Here is a 17652-nt window from a genome sequence, read left to right on the forward strand (position 1 = left end):
CTCGCCCAATTAATATCAAAGATCTTTTATACAGAGGTGATTTTTCTGGCTGATACAGTATTTATGATTATTGTTTATTTTTCCCATCCCTTGCTAGACTTTTTTGCCCTGCTTTCATGACAGTCTGTATGACATCAAGAATTGATGAACACATTCCTTGAAATTTTGTGGACAGATAAGCCTTGGGCTATGGAGCAATTGATTACATTTCAGCAGTGATCTGGAATTTCTGCTTTTAAAAGGCTATTGCTTCCTTCAACTATGAACCTAACAGCATAGTTACATGTATCAATATATATCTATCTGTATTTGATATATATTTGCTTCATTTCATTTACCTCACACCTTATTGCCTCTGTGTTACCATTATTCAGTTACAATGATATTTCATTCTATCACTAGAGGAGGTGCTGTGCCTGTAGCCTATTGCTCAGTCTGGGCTGTAATTATTGTATTTAAGTCCCGCTAACGACAGTTGCTTTGCTTGCCTCTGATGTATCAATCCAGCAGCAAAGACATGCTGTTCTCCATGTGGTCCTATGGCTAATTAGCAATGGTGAAATTTTTCAGTGGAACACTAGAGAGAGACACCGTGTGACAATATTGCTCCATTATCACATTTTGTGCCTCAGAGACCTTCCAGTTGTTTTCATGTTTCCTTTTTTTTTTTTCTTACTTAATTTTATTATTTATTCTTTATTTTATTTTATTTTTTACTGAGACCTTGACCTTCTGCTCTGTTGTTTTTGATGACTAGCCCCATTTCTCTGTTAAAGTGCTCACACTGACGTCAATGAAAGACTTTATCAATGGGAGAGGATTTACTCAGTTAACTGTTTCTTGTTTCAGCATTGGGTGGGAAGAAGTGAATGATGTAGTCGTGGGATAGTTGGAGCACCCTAACTCAGCTGGGTCTTAAATCACCACTCCACTGGAGAGGAAGAAGAATGGCCTCTGGCATTGTGGCTAATTGCCATCTAAACTGAAACAGAATTATTCATAACCTATTAGTGTGTCAAGTTCAGCGGGAAGTAAAGAAAAAAGTAGAGAGGAGAAAGAAAAATGAGAGAAAAAAAAAGTTTATTAATAGGAAGCAGTACAGGGAGAGTATTTTAATTTTTTAAAGGGCTTCATAAATAAGAATTATCATTTTAATGAATCCCCTGCCAAGAAATTCAATCATCCAGTTTTAAAAGGCTAAACCCTGAACTCTTCTCCACTACTGTCCTTCACTCTCTGGAAAGTTTGAAAAGTCTTTGCTTTTCTTTTTGCACTAGATGAGCATATGTTGACTTTATTAAGCCCTGAAGGCATGAAGATACTCTCCCCCAAATGACTGTCATAGTGATATTATGATGTCCAATTTAGCTCAAGCTATATCCCATAATGAATGCTATAAATTACTATAAATGACTGATTACTGCCGTTACCAGTGAAGCATCATGTACAATCTTCTTATAAAATAATTGAGGGTATTCTGTTCTGTTTGTTTTTATTTTTTATTTAATGTACACTTAATCCCTAGACAGTTGCACCAAGAAGCTTTTATCCTGATAATGAGGAACATGAATAAGATACAGTACCAGGATTTACCCATAACTAGGGCATTTTATTATCTACTGTGTTAAATGGTTATCCTTTAATGTGAATGGTGCTCTGTGCCTTTGAATGTAATTACTGATGCATTACTGTATGATAATTTATGATGAGGCACTCTATTATCAAAGTTCAAAATCAGCATCTGAACTAAAAGGTTAGGGATGAGACATTCAGCATGAGAAAGCACTAAATATGCTGGACAGAATCTGTATGAGGCTATTGAATTTACTGTCAAATCGCTCTCAGTCTCAGTCTGCAGAGGACACACTCAACAAGATGTTAATACACAGCTGGTAGAGAAATGACAATGTACTACAATATACTACCTTTTGATCCCCCTGCCATTCTGCTATAGTTTCATGGGATTAGACTCCCTAGAGGGCTTTGTCACTTGAACGTAAACATAGCCTACATTGTTTTTCTTGATTGTCCCATGAATTTAGGTAATATTTTCTTGCAATCGAAGCAATTTCAGTGTCAGTGCAAAACCTTGAGTTCACCAGTTCACTTGAGCAACTTATGAAAACAATTTAATAAGTAGAGATGTCAATCACAATTGTGGGGCACTCTTCAGATCTTTAGTTGCTGTTTTGGTTGTTGAGCATTTCATTTTTATGGTAATGATATATAGGGCAGTAAATGTTTTAAATGAACAGTTAATATACATATTTAACAGCAGACATTTTATATTATGTCAGTATGATATATTACAATATAATAGATTCAGTATATTATGATTTCATCATATCTGGGGGTAGGCTTCTGAACCATCACCATCACATAAAATAGATATTTCATCCTGCAAACAGTGACATATCCATCCCTGTAAAGCTAAGGTCATAATTTCAGGCTTTGGTGGGTGAAAGAAATCAATACCTCTTTTCCCAATGGTAGAGATTGGGTCATTATTTGTTATTACCCAAAGTGATTCCTATGCGACATTCCAAAGATTACAAGGAAAGGTTATTTGTCTCCTCAGAACTGAGTCTGACCTTGGGAAGCCAGCTCCTGCTTGATTTGTGCACACTGTCCGAGACAACTAAGGTTGTTGTGTTGTTGTCTATATCAGATGACCGTTGGGTTGTGGTGACTCCTCTGCTGGTTGGAGAACATCTTAATAGCCGTTGTGTTTAAACATCATGTCACGTAATTTCAGAAATCCTTTCTTCTAACCTTTTGTAATGAAAGAGGATGTGATTTAAAGGATACCCTTCATGAACTGGCAGCATTGGTATTTATAACCCCTAGAAAAAGAGATGAGCGCTAAGGTGTAGAGGGACTAATTACCTTCACATCCTATAAAACTGGGATTCGCTTCAATAATGGATGCCCAACTTTAATTAAGCGCTGTGTATATTTAGGCGCTCGTTTATAAATGGGTGGGATTAATGGTGTACGAGCCAAGCCCAAAGACAGCAATGCCTGCAGACACAGCAGTTCAGTGTATTAGTCGGAAGAGTTTAGGGACTGTGTGCGACTGCATGCATGCGAGTTTGCGTGTTTGTGTGTGGAGAGGGTTGTTTGGGTGGCAGGGTTTGATGGATCGGTAGGGAGTGGGTGTTGTGTCCTGTACTTGTTTGCGAAGTGAAAAGAACATCTTGGCCAGAATCAACACAAAGAGTGACTCAAACACAGTGGCCTCATTTTCATCTCTCAGAAAGGATGCCAGTTTTGTCAGACTCATCAGTTGTATTCTGAAGTGTTTGCCATGTCGTTTTTTTAGCATGCCTCGGGTCACCATAGGGGGATTATTCAAGAGTCCTTGATATGATTCTCCATTGTGCTCTAATTTATCCAGTGTGCCACCTTCCTGCTCATCACACTTAATGTCCTACAGCGTGCTATCAGCATCACAACCTGTTCAATTGATTTTGTGCAAAAATGCAACATTTTGGTAGCAAAAAAAAAAGAACATTTCATTTTGTGACAAGGTGATGCACCAATTGTAGTCTACATGGAATACGTCTTAATCTTATTTTTTCTTCATAATTAATAGGTTGTCCTCTGAGATCATTTTGTCTATTTATGATTGATTTTTTTTAAATTTTTATTCTGTGACACCTTCCTTCCCTATAGCACTACCACCATTCAGATTTGCTGACTGGGAGCAGCTTACAGCACCACTAAAACATACTGGCTTTGAGCCCATTGGAGGAAAAAAAGAATGAAATGAAGTAAAAGAGCAGATGAATTATTAAATGTCCGTCTTTGAACTAAACCCTGGGGTGTTAATTGAGGCAAAAATAAACAACCCATGGGCTTCCTCAAGGATCTCTCTACCCAGCATTGAACTGGTAGTCTGTGCATCACTTAGTCTATGCTAAAGAATTTGCTTTTGACTTTTTGTCTTCCTTCCATGCTGTCAGTTTTGTCAGAAAAAAAATCTGTTTTCCCTTTAGTTGACCTTACTTAAAAAAAACACTGTAGTGTGGAATATTTCATGAATTTAGCAGCAGAATTTTGAAACTCCATTGGACAAACAGTGAAATCTATTGCTGCCAACTTGTTAAAATTAGTCTCAACTGGGTTGTGGCATAAACCTGCAATCATATTTGTAGCCATACTGTATATCATTTGGTACTGCATTAACAAGAAGTCATTTTTTTCCCCTCTAAGTCATTCAGCCTCATTCAATTGACATTCAGTACCCATCAGTGGGGCAGCCAATGCGGGCCAAGCCTGTAGCCTCATGAGCAAGTCTGTAGCCTCATGAGCAAGCCTGTTTTCATACCCGGAGACTTCATACAGCAAACAAAAAAACAAGCAGCTGATGGTTGCATCATCATCTACTAATATTCTGTCCAGTGAAAGGCTCCCCGAGGCAATATTTTGGTGGGAGATATTGTTTGTGAGCTAAGACCTGGATTCACCGTACGCATGCCATTTCTGTACTCTGATTAATTTTCATTTGCATGCATGGAGCCATGTTTGTGTTAAGATTAGCAGAGTAGTAGTCACAAAGAACCCCTAAAGACTTGAAAATCCTCAATTGAAGTTCACAGGGCATAAAGTAGCCAAAAACTCTCACCACTGACATAGTGCCATGTAAGCTCTGTTGAAGAGGGTGGATGTACAGTATATATATCATGAGAAATGATGACATTAATTGCTATCAGCTTGAGTGTGACTATGCATATACTAAGCATAAAGCTAGCATAACAAGTCAGTGCCACATGTACATACAGTATTTTATTTAGACACAGACAAGCCATTATAAAACATTTTATTTTAATGAAGATTGATGAGTTTTTATTTTCTGCAGTTAAACTCTAATATTAGGCCTTTATTTTGGTATTGGTAACATCCAAGTAGAAGACCATGCTAAGTATATTATCCATTTTTAGTATCCTCACTACACCCACTTAATTACAAGATACCCTGCAGGCACATTAAAAGTTTGACTTCTCATTTTAAATGTAGGCATGTCCTAAGTAGACCCCGCTGCTTCCACCAACATACGGCACTATTGTTAAAGAGTATTCTAGGTTGCTGCAATGAACAAATACCATTTTGCTCTGCGTGACATCAAGGGGTGTTTATTAAACCCTGTAGGACACAGCATCTCCTGACTGCCATGCATTAATCATTTAGGAATGTCCCTCCCACGATACATAATCCCGGTCATGGCAGAGCAGCAACAGCGGTGGCCATCATGCAAAGATCATTCTTAGCTGTACGGTATTTCTTGGCTGTATATGCTATTATGCCTGATGATGAGTGAGATATTTAGTTTAAGTTAATGAGTCACATCAAATACTTGTCAAGTCAAGGATGTTATATCCATAAAGTTGTAGAGTTGTCAGTTACATGGAGACAATGTTTTTGACAAGAAGAAACTTTCAGCATATCAGCATTTTTTTTTCAAAGCACCACACTAAAACACAGAACTACACATCTTCAAATAGTTCCGAGAGTCTTTAAACCATCACTTTAAAATAACCTTGTGATGTCTTTCATGATGTAGCCCTTTATTGTTTTCTTGGGTAGCGTTCCCTCCTTCATCCTGATATTGAACACAGTGCCTCCCTGGATGTCTCCTTGTGGTTCTCTGTATGCTGTGAAGTGTAGGCTTCATTCCTTGTGGCGCACTCGCTCTCATTTCCTTCACTCCCCCTCACTAAGGATGTCTTCATCACTTGCTGCGCTCTGCTCCCCACCAAGGTCCCTCCTTTTGTGCGTGGATAACTGAGGAGGCGATAGAGGAGAAACAGCTTCGCTTCCCCAGAGACATGCAGCTGATTGTACCAAAGGATGAGAAAACCTCTTTGTCTCTACCTTTTACCTCAATATCACCTTGCTTGATAAGTCTCCTTCCCTACGAAGTGATCTCCCTAAAAATAGTTTCCTTTTTGAGCAAGTTTGACAAAACTTATCAGACAGTGTTATCTTTTACTCTGTAACAGGAATCAATTCATTCACTTTAGGAGGTTATGTGTCGTATTTTGAAATTTAATTCATTTCTCAAGAGACTAACCTAAGGGCATCTGTAACTTGAAAAAGGTCATCTAAAAAGAGTCAGGCAGAGTGAAAAGAGTCAGAATGGCTCCCAAGCCTGTAATATCATTCCATCCCCATGAAGTAAATATAAATGTACGTTTAGCTTGGCCCAATAGGTCTGTAAGACTTTATTTTTTAACTACACGGAATACACAGTGTAGATATGAGATCACTTATATCAGGTCATTTATATCCTGGTTGCTTGCCTCTAATAACATTTATTTTGTGAGTATTTGCCCCCACAGTCTATCCCCTATGTGCTCTCTATCAAAATATTTCATGTCAACTCCCTTAAAACTGTTTTGATGCATTGCTCACCAGAAGGGATCTCTCACAATATCAAGGTCTAAAAGAGCAGATGAGTTTTTCATTAGAAATTATACAAATATTAATAAGCAGATAGTATTTTACATGTCCATGTTGGGTATAAGCATCTCGTTCACAGATGAGGTTTGTAAATGTCATTTAATTTAGTTGATCTTTCCAGTGTCACACTTGAAGGGCGGAAAGTGCAGAAATTTCCAAAAGTCGTGCTGAGTATACCTTTCACTGTGGTCTTAGCTCTTTGAGATTTGACACTCATCTTTGCTGCCACACAAAGGACTGTTAGACAGGCGATAAATTTATGGGGAAAGAAGAAATACAGGTTTAGGAGCCCCTGAAAGCAGCCTGTGGGCATGGATCGGATTGATTTCTTCTCAGTGTGGCAATTTTTCTAAACTTGAATAGAAATCAGAGGAGGGGAAGCTGAAGGGAAAATTGAAATGGTAAATTTATATTATATTGGGACCCTTATTCTGTCCTGTCGAAATCCACCAAATTAGGTGTAGGTAGTGTATCCTGCATTAATTGTCTAAATGTGTAGTCTGAAACAGTGCTGCTGGAGTCGACAGATTTGTAATGATGTCTTTGGAGGAATAAAACAAAGTTGCTTTGAGGTCTTCAGTCCTAAGAGAGTGAGTGTTAATGAATGCATTGGAGCCTATATCCTACATATGTACATTGGCGAAAGTCTGTTCCAAATATCTTGTTTTATTCTTGAGAGAGAAAGGTGTTGTTAGCTTAATTGCTAATTTACAAAAGCACTCTAAAAATAATTTAATTGAGGCTGAGGAACTTACATATTTAGGTATTTCAAAGGGCAGAATACAGAAGTGAGATTGATAAATATAGAAATGAAAGTGAAAGCTTTTGAAATGTGACAGCTTCAGAAGAGCCAAATGCCAGCTTGATGATTCTGCTTTATTTTAGGAATTAACCACTAATTGGAGCATCGTACTTCACTTTCTTTCTTTCCTTCTTCTTCTACTCATTATTTTGGTAGCAGTAATTGTACCTTTGGGAACTCTTTCTCAAATATTTTTGCGTGTTGAGGTAAAAGCCATTCACAAGAGGATTACATACAGGGAAGGGTAACATGCGACATATTTGTAAGTCCATTGATTGAAATTCCACCACCAAATCCCGCGACAGAATGAATAAAATATGTTCATACAGTTTTATTATGCTACTCTCACCTTGACACCAGTGCTATCATACATCACACACAGGCTGCATGCAAGTGAATTCAAGTTTGTTATATGATGCAGTGAGCTACAGATGGGGGAGTGTGGTGTCTTCAGTTCAGTTGTCTGCATCACAGGAGCAGCTTCCTTAGACACTCATAGCAGCTTTTCTAGAAAGAGGATAGACTGTTTATGGAAATGTAGTCACACAATACATCTTTTTTTTTCCATATTTACTACACTGTGACAGTGTGTGCTTCAGCTACAAGAAAGCTGTTCCCATGCTGTGGAGAACTGAACTTAATTGACTGCAGTCTCAACCTTGTAAGACCTCATAGTCACTGTCACAGCACACCAGGGAGGAACGTAATGGAGGCGAATCAATAGTCAATTAAAAATGTATACATTCTGTAATATTTCTAAAAAACAAAGTAGAAAAGAGAACACAGCAGTCACGTACTGGAGAAGCTTTGTATTCATACAGAACCCAGATCAAAAAAATTCACCTGCCAAAGTGGTCGATAGAATTGACACAGTTGTCTGCCAATTTTTAGTCCATATTTGGCAGGTTGGCAAACGTTAATTTCAAGCCCTGGCGGCATGACATGTGGCACTGGCATGGGCTGTAGTGGGCAGGTGTTTCCCATGTTTGAGCATTAAGATCTGAAATAATGTTCCAAATTTAGACTTTAATTTAGAATTTAAAAGTAATACCTGTTCTTAAAATGATTGATTGCACAAAAGAAAGAAGCTATTGCACTTTACAAGAAAAAGAGAGATGGAAGTCAGCAGAGACCTGCTGATACAGTGCTCATTCAATATACTCTATATAGATTCTTTTATGAAATATAATTCTGCAATATTATTAATAATAAAGTTAACTGTATATTGTGTAGCAATTACAGACAAAAGACCAGAAAGACTAAAAAGGTTAAAAAATGTTTACTGATGTTGCTGTCCTCAGATCCCATTTTTATTATTATTATCATTATTATTACATAATGTTCCGACACCACGGCATGCAGCTTCTCTGTATATATTTGAGTTTTCAGTCCGGCAGAGACTGTAGATATGAAGACTACTAGAGACTAGGGATGGGCAGAGAGCCGAATATTTGTATTTGTATCTATATTTGTTGAGGCAGCAAAATTTTATTTATTATATATTTATATTTGTATTCGAATAAAAGTGGAAATAGGTGTAAAAATCTAGTTTTTGTTTTTATTATGCTTTTAATTTGAGAAAATTAAAGTGTTACAATAAGTGTTCATGAATAAACTACCTTGCGAAGGAGGTCCCCACACCAGGTCTCGAACTGGAGTCTCCTGGATAATAGACGACTGCGCTGACTAATGAGCGCAGTCGTCCATTATCCAGGAGACAGCATAGTGTGTAACGTGTTGGGAAGAACTTCAAAGGCGATTATTGCTTTGCACTTTTCATTTACTGCCTAACTTTGTGGAAAGGAGAAGGGGAACAACAGGTTATGGAGAGTCCCTTGGGAGCACTTTGCACATGTTAGTAGCTCAGCTTTATCTCTGGGAAACACCCTCAACTCCAGGAGGGATGTCCAAATAAGGAAATGTGCGTCATGTAGCAGGTGGATGTGTCAAGGATCATTTTGGACTGATGCATATGATAAAATGGAAGCGTTTCTATGTGATTGGCCTACATTTTATAAAATACTTTACAGTAAAGTATGCAATATTTGTAATGAACAGCATTTGACAATTTGCAGACACACATAGTCACAACAGATACCCTTATAAAGCTTTAAAGTACACAGAGCAGCTTTACACAATGAGGCGTAAATCTGTAGGCAGGCAGTCCAGTATTTTCGACCCAATAACTGAATTAGCATTCATCTTCATGCTTTTGTCACTGAATATCCATTGAATACCTTGAACTCAATAAACCAATGGACACTTTATGATTGATTGAATGATTCATTCACACAAGACAACTCTAGATAAACAGACTGACCTCAATGTCTAACATCAATGCTGTTGATCTTTAATGATAAAAACATTTCTAAACTGATTGATTAGATTGACTGCTTTACCACATAGACAGATGGACGCTTCAGGCTCACGTCAAATTACTTGTAATCCATGAACCTATAGCTTGTTTCCAGCCTACAGTTTAATTTCTACTGATGAAGTCAGATCAGGCTCCTTCACTAAATGACGCAATCTGCAAGTTTTATAGGAATGCTTGGAGCTTACTTGCTTGGAGCTATGTGTTAATAAACTGGCTCTGGATTATTTTAAGAGGGATCCTCTGGATATTCTGAACATTGTTGCCATTGTGGATTTATGGAATGTATGCAGTTTTAGATACAAAATGAGTGGGGATTTAAGATTTAAGATTTGAATTAGTGTCAATCTCTGTTCTGATCTTGAATAATTAAATCTGTAACAGTAAATTGTTGAAGTGGCCATGGGCCAAAAGCAGATTTGGGCTGGAAAGTGATATAAAACCTTGATTTGGGTTGGTGGATGGTGGAAAAGCTGTCTTTCAAACCGAACAGACAAACAGGTAACATTTTTTTCACTGCAGAGATGACACAAAATCAGTTGTGGTAATTTCTTGAATAATGCATGTTCGAGGATTCTCATAATCTCATTATGTAAGCAGTGGTGAAATGCTGATGCATTAAAAAAAAACACTTAATGTATATCATACTTTGCATTTCCAGGAAATGGGTGATGCACATAGCACTGTCTTGATGATCTTTGTTTCTGAACATGGAAAGCAAATATCCTCTTCAAATGCACGATACCCGATATTTTATGAGGTGCCAGAATGAAAGCTTGCTATATAGCCGAGGCTCCACCTAAATCAAATTATGCTATATTGGAAAGTAGGTGCCCAGATATCTGCAACCTCATGTGTGCCAAAGTCAATATGTTTGTCAGATTGCCCCTGAAAAGAGTAACAGTGCTCCATAAATGATTCCTTGTTCCATATAATGAAGACTCTTTCAGCTGGCTCTTGCTTCTGGCTGTGACTTTGCCCGAGAGCATATTCTCACTTGTTCTATCCTATTGTGACTGAATGACTGTGGAATAGAAACAGGCTCACAACCTGACTTACAATTATAGCTGGGCTATTTCTGTCAGGACACAAGAGGTTGTCTCTCCCCCTGTGTTTCTGCTCTACTGATATGAAGACAAACACACACTAGATTTGTTAACTTGGTTCAAACTGATGCTTTTTTTCCTTCCAAAAGAGGTCAGTGAAGAAATGTTCCCCCCACCTCCCACCCCCTTACTCCTATTGCAGTGAAGAGTCAGCTTCAACTGTAAATCAACACTGAATCATACTGAATAGAGAACTGCTCTGACACAGCTCTCTGTGGGTTAAAACTTAAAAGCCTGGAGAGTATGAATTTACTTCACTGTTTTACATGTGGTAAAACCCATCTAACCCAAGCAAAAATCTCCATAGCTGCTATGAATTGGCGGATCTATGAGACCATGAACAAAGCAAAGAAATGTTTCTTCTGGCCTTCAGAGTAAAGGCCAGGGGAATAAGAAGTGATCTGAATGTAACCAAAATTCAGGCGTCTATGGACAGAGAAGTGTAGCCAGAAACAGAGTTGCCTCACATATACTGTACAGTATATGCCTTATATTGCCACCAGGGAAATACACTAAACAAAGTCTGAAGCCAAGCCAGACACCTGGTCCTATTTTAAAGATGGATTTGTCAGCAAAATAAAATAAAATGAATGAGGACTTTAGTCATATTGAAGGCAGTCATGATGGAGTCAGTGTGAAAAAATATCTAAGGTATGATTTTGCCCAAAAATGTAATAGCGGTCGTCTAACTGAATTGCAGTAATCCATTTGCTTCTCTTCTCTTTAGCCATTAGTAGAAATGAATTCCTTTATTCTCTCTGAAACTGCTGTGTGCAATTGAACAAAAACTCATCACTGTGTATTTCAGGTCATATCAATCAAACTGCAGTTGGGTTGTTTTGATTAAGTAAAAATAACTCAACAAAATACAGACATGGATTTAATGATTTTGATTTTTTTTTTTTTTTTCAAATTTAAAGTTGTTTTTTTTTTTTTTTTTTTTTTTGCAAAAGCAGATAACTCCACATTTCATGTTTCAGAGTCAAACAATGCCATGTAATGGATATAAGTTTCTTCTAAATCCATATTTAACAATCTTTGATATAAAACAAGTAGGCAAAGTGCTGAAAACTACAACAAAAACAGCCCATTGATGGGCAATAATACACATTTACAAGATCCTACCTTGGAGAATCCCGGCCATTTCCAAAGAGATACCTCAGCGGTGTTATTAAAGACCACAATGTCCTTTTTTCAAAGAGCTACCTCAGCGGTGACCAGACAAGCTCATTGCAGAACTGACTCATTGAGCCTAAAGTTTGCCACAGTTGTTTTGTTTACAATCAGTTCTTTAGGAACTACACTAAACTGGAAAAACATGACCTATTTTACAGTATTCCATTTAGTATTCAGTGTAACTCCATATTCCATGTTACTTATTGCTACTCAGTATTTCACAGTATTCAGTCTCAAATCAGTATTCAGCGTGACTCAGTATTTCAGTTTTTAGTATTTCACAGTATTCAGTGTTTCACAGTTTAGTATTTCAGGTGTTTAACATTCAGTACTTTCTGGATTCACTATATTCACTCATTCACTATAACTGTTTTACTTGACTTCATGTTATGCCCTGAAGGAGATAACATCACAGGCTCATCAGTTTCCCCCAAATGATCCATCTTTAAAGATGACTTTGAGACAAAGTTACAACGAATTTCGTTTTCAGACAGCACATCCCCAGCAGAACATAGTCGCTGCCATATTGCCTGATCACCTGACCTGAATACTGTGCGCTGATTCGCTGAACAGATTTATTGGGTTCCATTCAAGACGAGCACTGATGTTTAACGTTATCCGCTGTAAAACGTGAACTTGCAATACATTGACAATGGACAGTAATGGTTTTTTGACAAAACATATTTAGGGTTTAGAATGTGCTATGTGTTAAGAATAACACAACCGTCAGTTCATTTTTTCAAAGGATGGCATTTATTGATTTATCATTTATAAAAGTAGTGTTTTGAGTTATTTTTCTTCCAAATGTGAATGCACTGATGGTCAATGTTAGATTAAGGTGGATTTGAGGGGAATGAGTTCATCATATGTGGACGTCATTAAGTCATTGTATGTGTTTTGGCAGCTCATGGATACACCTGTTGTGACGTCACTGATTACATAGCCAGAAGGACAACATGCTTGAATGTTTGAACTCATAGAGAGCAGAGTAGCAGCAGTTTTCTGAACAATGTGATTCTGTTTGAATTTACTGTTTAATTCCTCTTTCTCTAGGAACCATGAGTCACTGTCATCTATTTGACAACTAAGCATGTAATACAGCGCCCTTGAATTTTTCAGACTCTTTCAACAACAACAATAATGGCCAGACTATAGTTATACATTTGACATCAACGTGATAATACTGTAAGCCAGAGAGGAATCAGAGCTTGCACAGCACTAATCTCAACCATTTGGGGCTTTAATGAATCAACTTCAGTCTATTTACAGCATGAGATTTGTTCTTGAAACAAGTGATCCACAAATCTATCGTTGTTTTGACTGCAGTGTGTTTTTTTTTTATAGAAGTTCCTGTCAATGCAATGCCAGAGTGGAAATATGAAATGCCAAATTACTCAGTAGTCAATAATAGCAGTTGATCATGCACATTATACTGGAGCCACCATTGGCAATGGTTTGATGCATCAATCTTTCAGTCTTTCAATCTCTTATCATAGCAAATGAACTCAGTATTCTGAAAACACTTAATTTGCCAGTTTCAGTCACCATAATAGTGTTACATTGTTTTCTTGAAAGAAGAGATATGGATGCCTGTGCATTACTTTTGCGGTTGGGCGAGTTTGGGGAATGTTGTGCCTTCTCAGCACTGAGTGGAATTGCAAATAAATCATCTCAATATTAAGAAACCACTCAATTTTTCACTGACTTAGACATGATAAAAATGTGAGTGGTTTGCATATTCACATCTGTCAAGAAAATGAAGAATTGAGCTTTCACATGGAAGTTTTCCCAGTGAGATATTACAGCATGGTGCTATAGCAGACCCCCTTTTTTGTATTTATTAGCACACTGCTGACAGTGACATGTGCTTAAGCTTCAGTTTGGTTTGAACATCCCCACAATCCCCTCTAGATGACCAAGAATCTGAACATTTACTAAATCCAACAATTTCTGTGGTTTTTACATGTAAAATAGCTCATTTAAAAGCCCCAGCTAGAAATATGGATTATTTTGTCAGTTGTGGGCTTGTTTCCTCATCTGTGCTTGATGAAAGAATCATTGACCATTCGTAATTCTGCCACACTGGAAAGTTATGCAAAATTTTTCCATGATGTTTTGAAAAAGCAAAAACTGACAGAATGATGTGACTTGGTGGAGGGTGTGTCGTTTTTTGTTTTTTTTTTTCATCTGACTTTACCTCTAATAAAATTGAACAATGTTCTCTTTGTGATGGTGGCCTTCATTTATTGGAACATCTCCAATATGTGATGCTGACCTTGCCCAGATTCAATAATAAACTTTTGAAATATCTCATGGAGATTACATTTTATAAAGGCTTACATTTATTTATTTATTTATTTATTTATTGCTTTTAATAATTATGTGAATACTTGTTAATCTTAAGATTTACAGTGATTGTCAAATGCTGAAATTATAAAAATCTTAAATTACAGTCTGTATAAAGGAAAATCAGAGATTTATTTATAGAAAATAATTGCTGAAAATGTGAAAAGACTGTGAAATATGTAGTACTGAATTGTGGAGTTAGACTATTAAACTATTAAACTCCATTTTCTCCATTTCTGTGGTCAGGATTTTTTGGGTGGGCCTGAAATGGTGGCTCAATGACGTAAAGGGGTTACCAGCATGACCCCTCCCCTAACACTATATAAACACTAGCTGAAGCGCATTAGCATTAGTGGTTAACAATGCCCTCCCTTATAAAAAAGAATACACAATTTAAAATAGGCCTTGTTTGTAGGTGTAGGACAATGGTATATAATTGGCATATATTTTGTAGGTTAATGTGGACTTATTTCAGTAAAAATCTAACTTAAATGACAAGCTAGCAAGCGATCCATCACTAATCATTATTTATGTTGAATTGTTTCAATGGACTTCGGTGTGAATGTTTCTCTGCTGAAGAGTCCTTGGCAGCTTCATTGTGGCTGTCACCCTTAGAGCAAAAGCCTCACATGCCATGCTTTTTGGCGAAATGCTGCCCGACAAATGCTCTCCCTCTGCCCGGGGACCTCCCAGCGGAACAGCCAGTGCTGAAGCTGGATGCAGCGGCCGGTGCTGCTTTAAAACCAACTCTACCTGTCAATGGACACATCAGTTTGGTTTAAAATAACTCCTTGAGTGCTACCCTTGACCGAAAATGGCCCCACTCACCAGTAATCCCAGTTGTCTCCAATGAAAGTTTGTAAACCTACCCACAAAGTTTAGTAATTTGCAACTTTTCAGCAGAGGAGTGAGTAACATTAACACCAAAGTCCATTGAAAAAAATGACAATTTAACATAATGGTGATTGTTGATTTATCACTTGTTATCTGGTCATTTAAGTTACATTTTCACTGAAATAAGTCCACATTTATCTACAAAATAGGTGGTAATTAAACACTGGCTCCTAACAATACTTTATTTTTAAAATGTCATCCGTTCTGCAGTTCTGCATGAGCGTTGTTGGAGGCGATTTCAGCGCCTTCAGCGGACATGCCCTTAGCATTTCAGAGCAAAGAATGCTGCTTATTTTTTCACGATATTGAGACCTAATTTTATAAACTTAGTGATTTTTTTAATCATTCAAATTTGGCTGGGTGGTTAATAACAAATTTTTCTGTGGTGTGACAAACTCAGATCGCATATTTATATTTGCTTTACACAGAACAGTTACAAATAAAGGAAAAATAACAACAATTACAACCAGAGTGTTATCTACAGATCACTGGACAGGGTGGGGGACATTCTATGTCATATATATAAACTGAATTTGCAGTTCTAATGAAGATGATGTTCTCCGCATTCCTCTTCATAACAAGGTCATGACTGTGAACTTGTTTATTTCTGACTCACTTACACTGATGTCAAATGGAGCGATGTAACACTCATGTTGCATTAATTATTTGTGTGTACAAAAAATGATAATGAGAGTGATGATTCTATGAGAAGGGGGTGTTTTTGTCTGGTGTAGTAACAAGGCCAATGACAAAGCCCAATTACATTAGGCTACTTAATTACTTTCAGACATATATCTTGATACAACCAAGTCTCCTAGAACATAACATAACATAATTTATCTTGAACAAGTGTCTGTTCACTGCCAACTTTTTTTATAAGGAGCATAAAGTATGTAAGGTATTTTAATGTATTTTATTGATTTTTCCTAAAATATTTTCTCCTGGTAACTTGGTCAATTGCAATTTGGTCATACTCACAGACACTAAGTCCAAAAATATTGATGATGACAGTCTATCAGAAACCCCTGAATATAAACCATATAAACACACCATGAATTATGCCATGAATAATTAGTACAGGTTCAGAACCTGAAATGAGAGAGTTCAGTGTGTGTTTAACATCCTTTTGGTCACTGAATGACTGAAGACTATTTTAATGAGAACCGCAAGTTTGGGGTCTCATGCCTAGCTCATGTCTAGCAAAGGGTTGTTTTTTCCTGGCTGAAAATGAGCTAAATGTCTTACCTTAATGGGGACTTTTTTTCTTTTCTTTTCCTTTTTTTTTTTTTTTAATTAGGACTATCTTTAAATTCTTTATACAGGGAAAAAGTCTCCAGCAGCTGTAAAATGTTGGCTCTTCAACAGTAACAGCACATTTACACATCTTCTGAGAGTTTGTTAGGGCAGGAAAAGGTGACATCTGAGCATGAAGATTAAACCTCTGTAGCATGCATACCTACAGTCATATATACAGTATGCCTTAACAACCCAATGTAATGACTTGCATCCATAAACATAAACACATGCATATACTTGCACGCATTAACACATATGCACACAAATACAAACACACTTGTACAAACCAAACTGAATCAGAGCAATTTCCAGGGTGAATCACAGCAATCTGGTCATCTTATTTATGGTGAGACTGGTGAGGTACTCGAGGAAAATTGTAATCAAAACCTCAGGCAGCACTGTGCTGCGATGAAGTGGCTCTACATGTGCAGTTACAGTAATATGAAGGCATGAAATTGCAAATTCACGACCCTTGAATGCAGTGTGCATGAGCCAGGTCAGTCTTCGTCTCTTTCTGTCTCTATGCCTTCCTATATAGAGAGGAACATTGCAGAGGTCTTGCCCTGCCTAAGAATATTGAGAAGTGGATCATTATACAAAGAATTTGAAGTGGCAGGTTTAGTGCAGCATGGCACAACTGCTTAACCTGCCTTTAACAAGGGCCACAACACATAAATCAAACAGCAGACCATGACTTTATAGTTCATCCCATTTTTTGTCCTCATTTTACATTAGATTTACTACATATTATGACTGAATGGAATATTACACTGAACTGTACTATTATTATGGATAGACCATGCAGGCACAAAACAGGGCATGCATCGACTCTTAACAAGGCTTTTATTTTGTTATTATCACTTTCATAGGTGCTTCACACATTTCTCTGCCTGATCTTTCAGTGTTATGGCGCATATCAATTCAATGACTGTCATCAACCTTGGAATGTCAATGAAATTTCTAACTAGTTTAGCAATTAAAGCCATCCTTGAAACAGAACCCACCATGTCTAGAAGCAAAAGCTTCAGATTTAATTGAGAATGTTTGCCAGTCTGCTGAGTGTGAAATAGCTCAAGTAGAAAATGGGATTTTTGGCTGGAGTTATGTGACAGAATTAGCTGCCATGGGATGTTATGACAACTTCTCTGAACTGCCGTGTTCAAAGATTCAATTGTCAAAATAGAAAAATGAAAAAT

The 17652-nt window shown here is 37.3% G+C and overlaps 1 protein-coding gene across 2 annotated transcripts in view; it reads left to right on the forward strand.

The window, feature by feature from the left end:
* Window positions 1–17652, forward strand: part of igsf21a (immunoglobin superfamily, member 21a) — a 188165-nt gene that overhangs the window by 123328 nt on the left and 47185 nt on the right. The window lies entirely within an intron of this gene.

This window comes from Thunnus thynnus, chromosome 4 (assembly GCF_963924715.1).
Source record: "Thunnus thynnus chromosome 4, fThuThy2.1, whole genome shotgun sequence".
NCBI classification, from domain to species: Eukaryota; Metazoa; Chordata; class Actinopteri; order Scombriformes; family Scombridae; genus Thunnus; species Thunnus thynnus.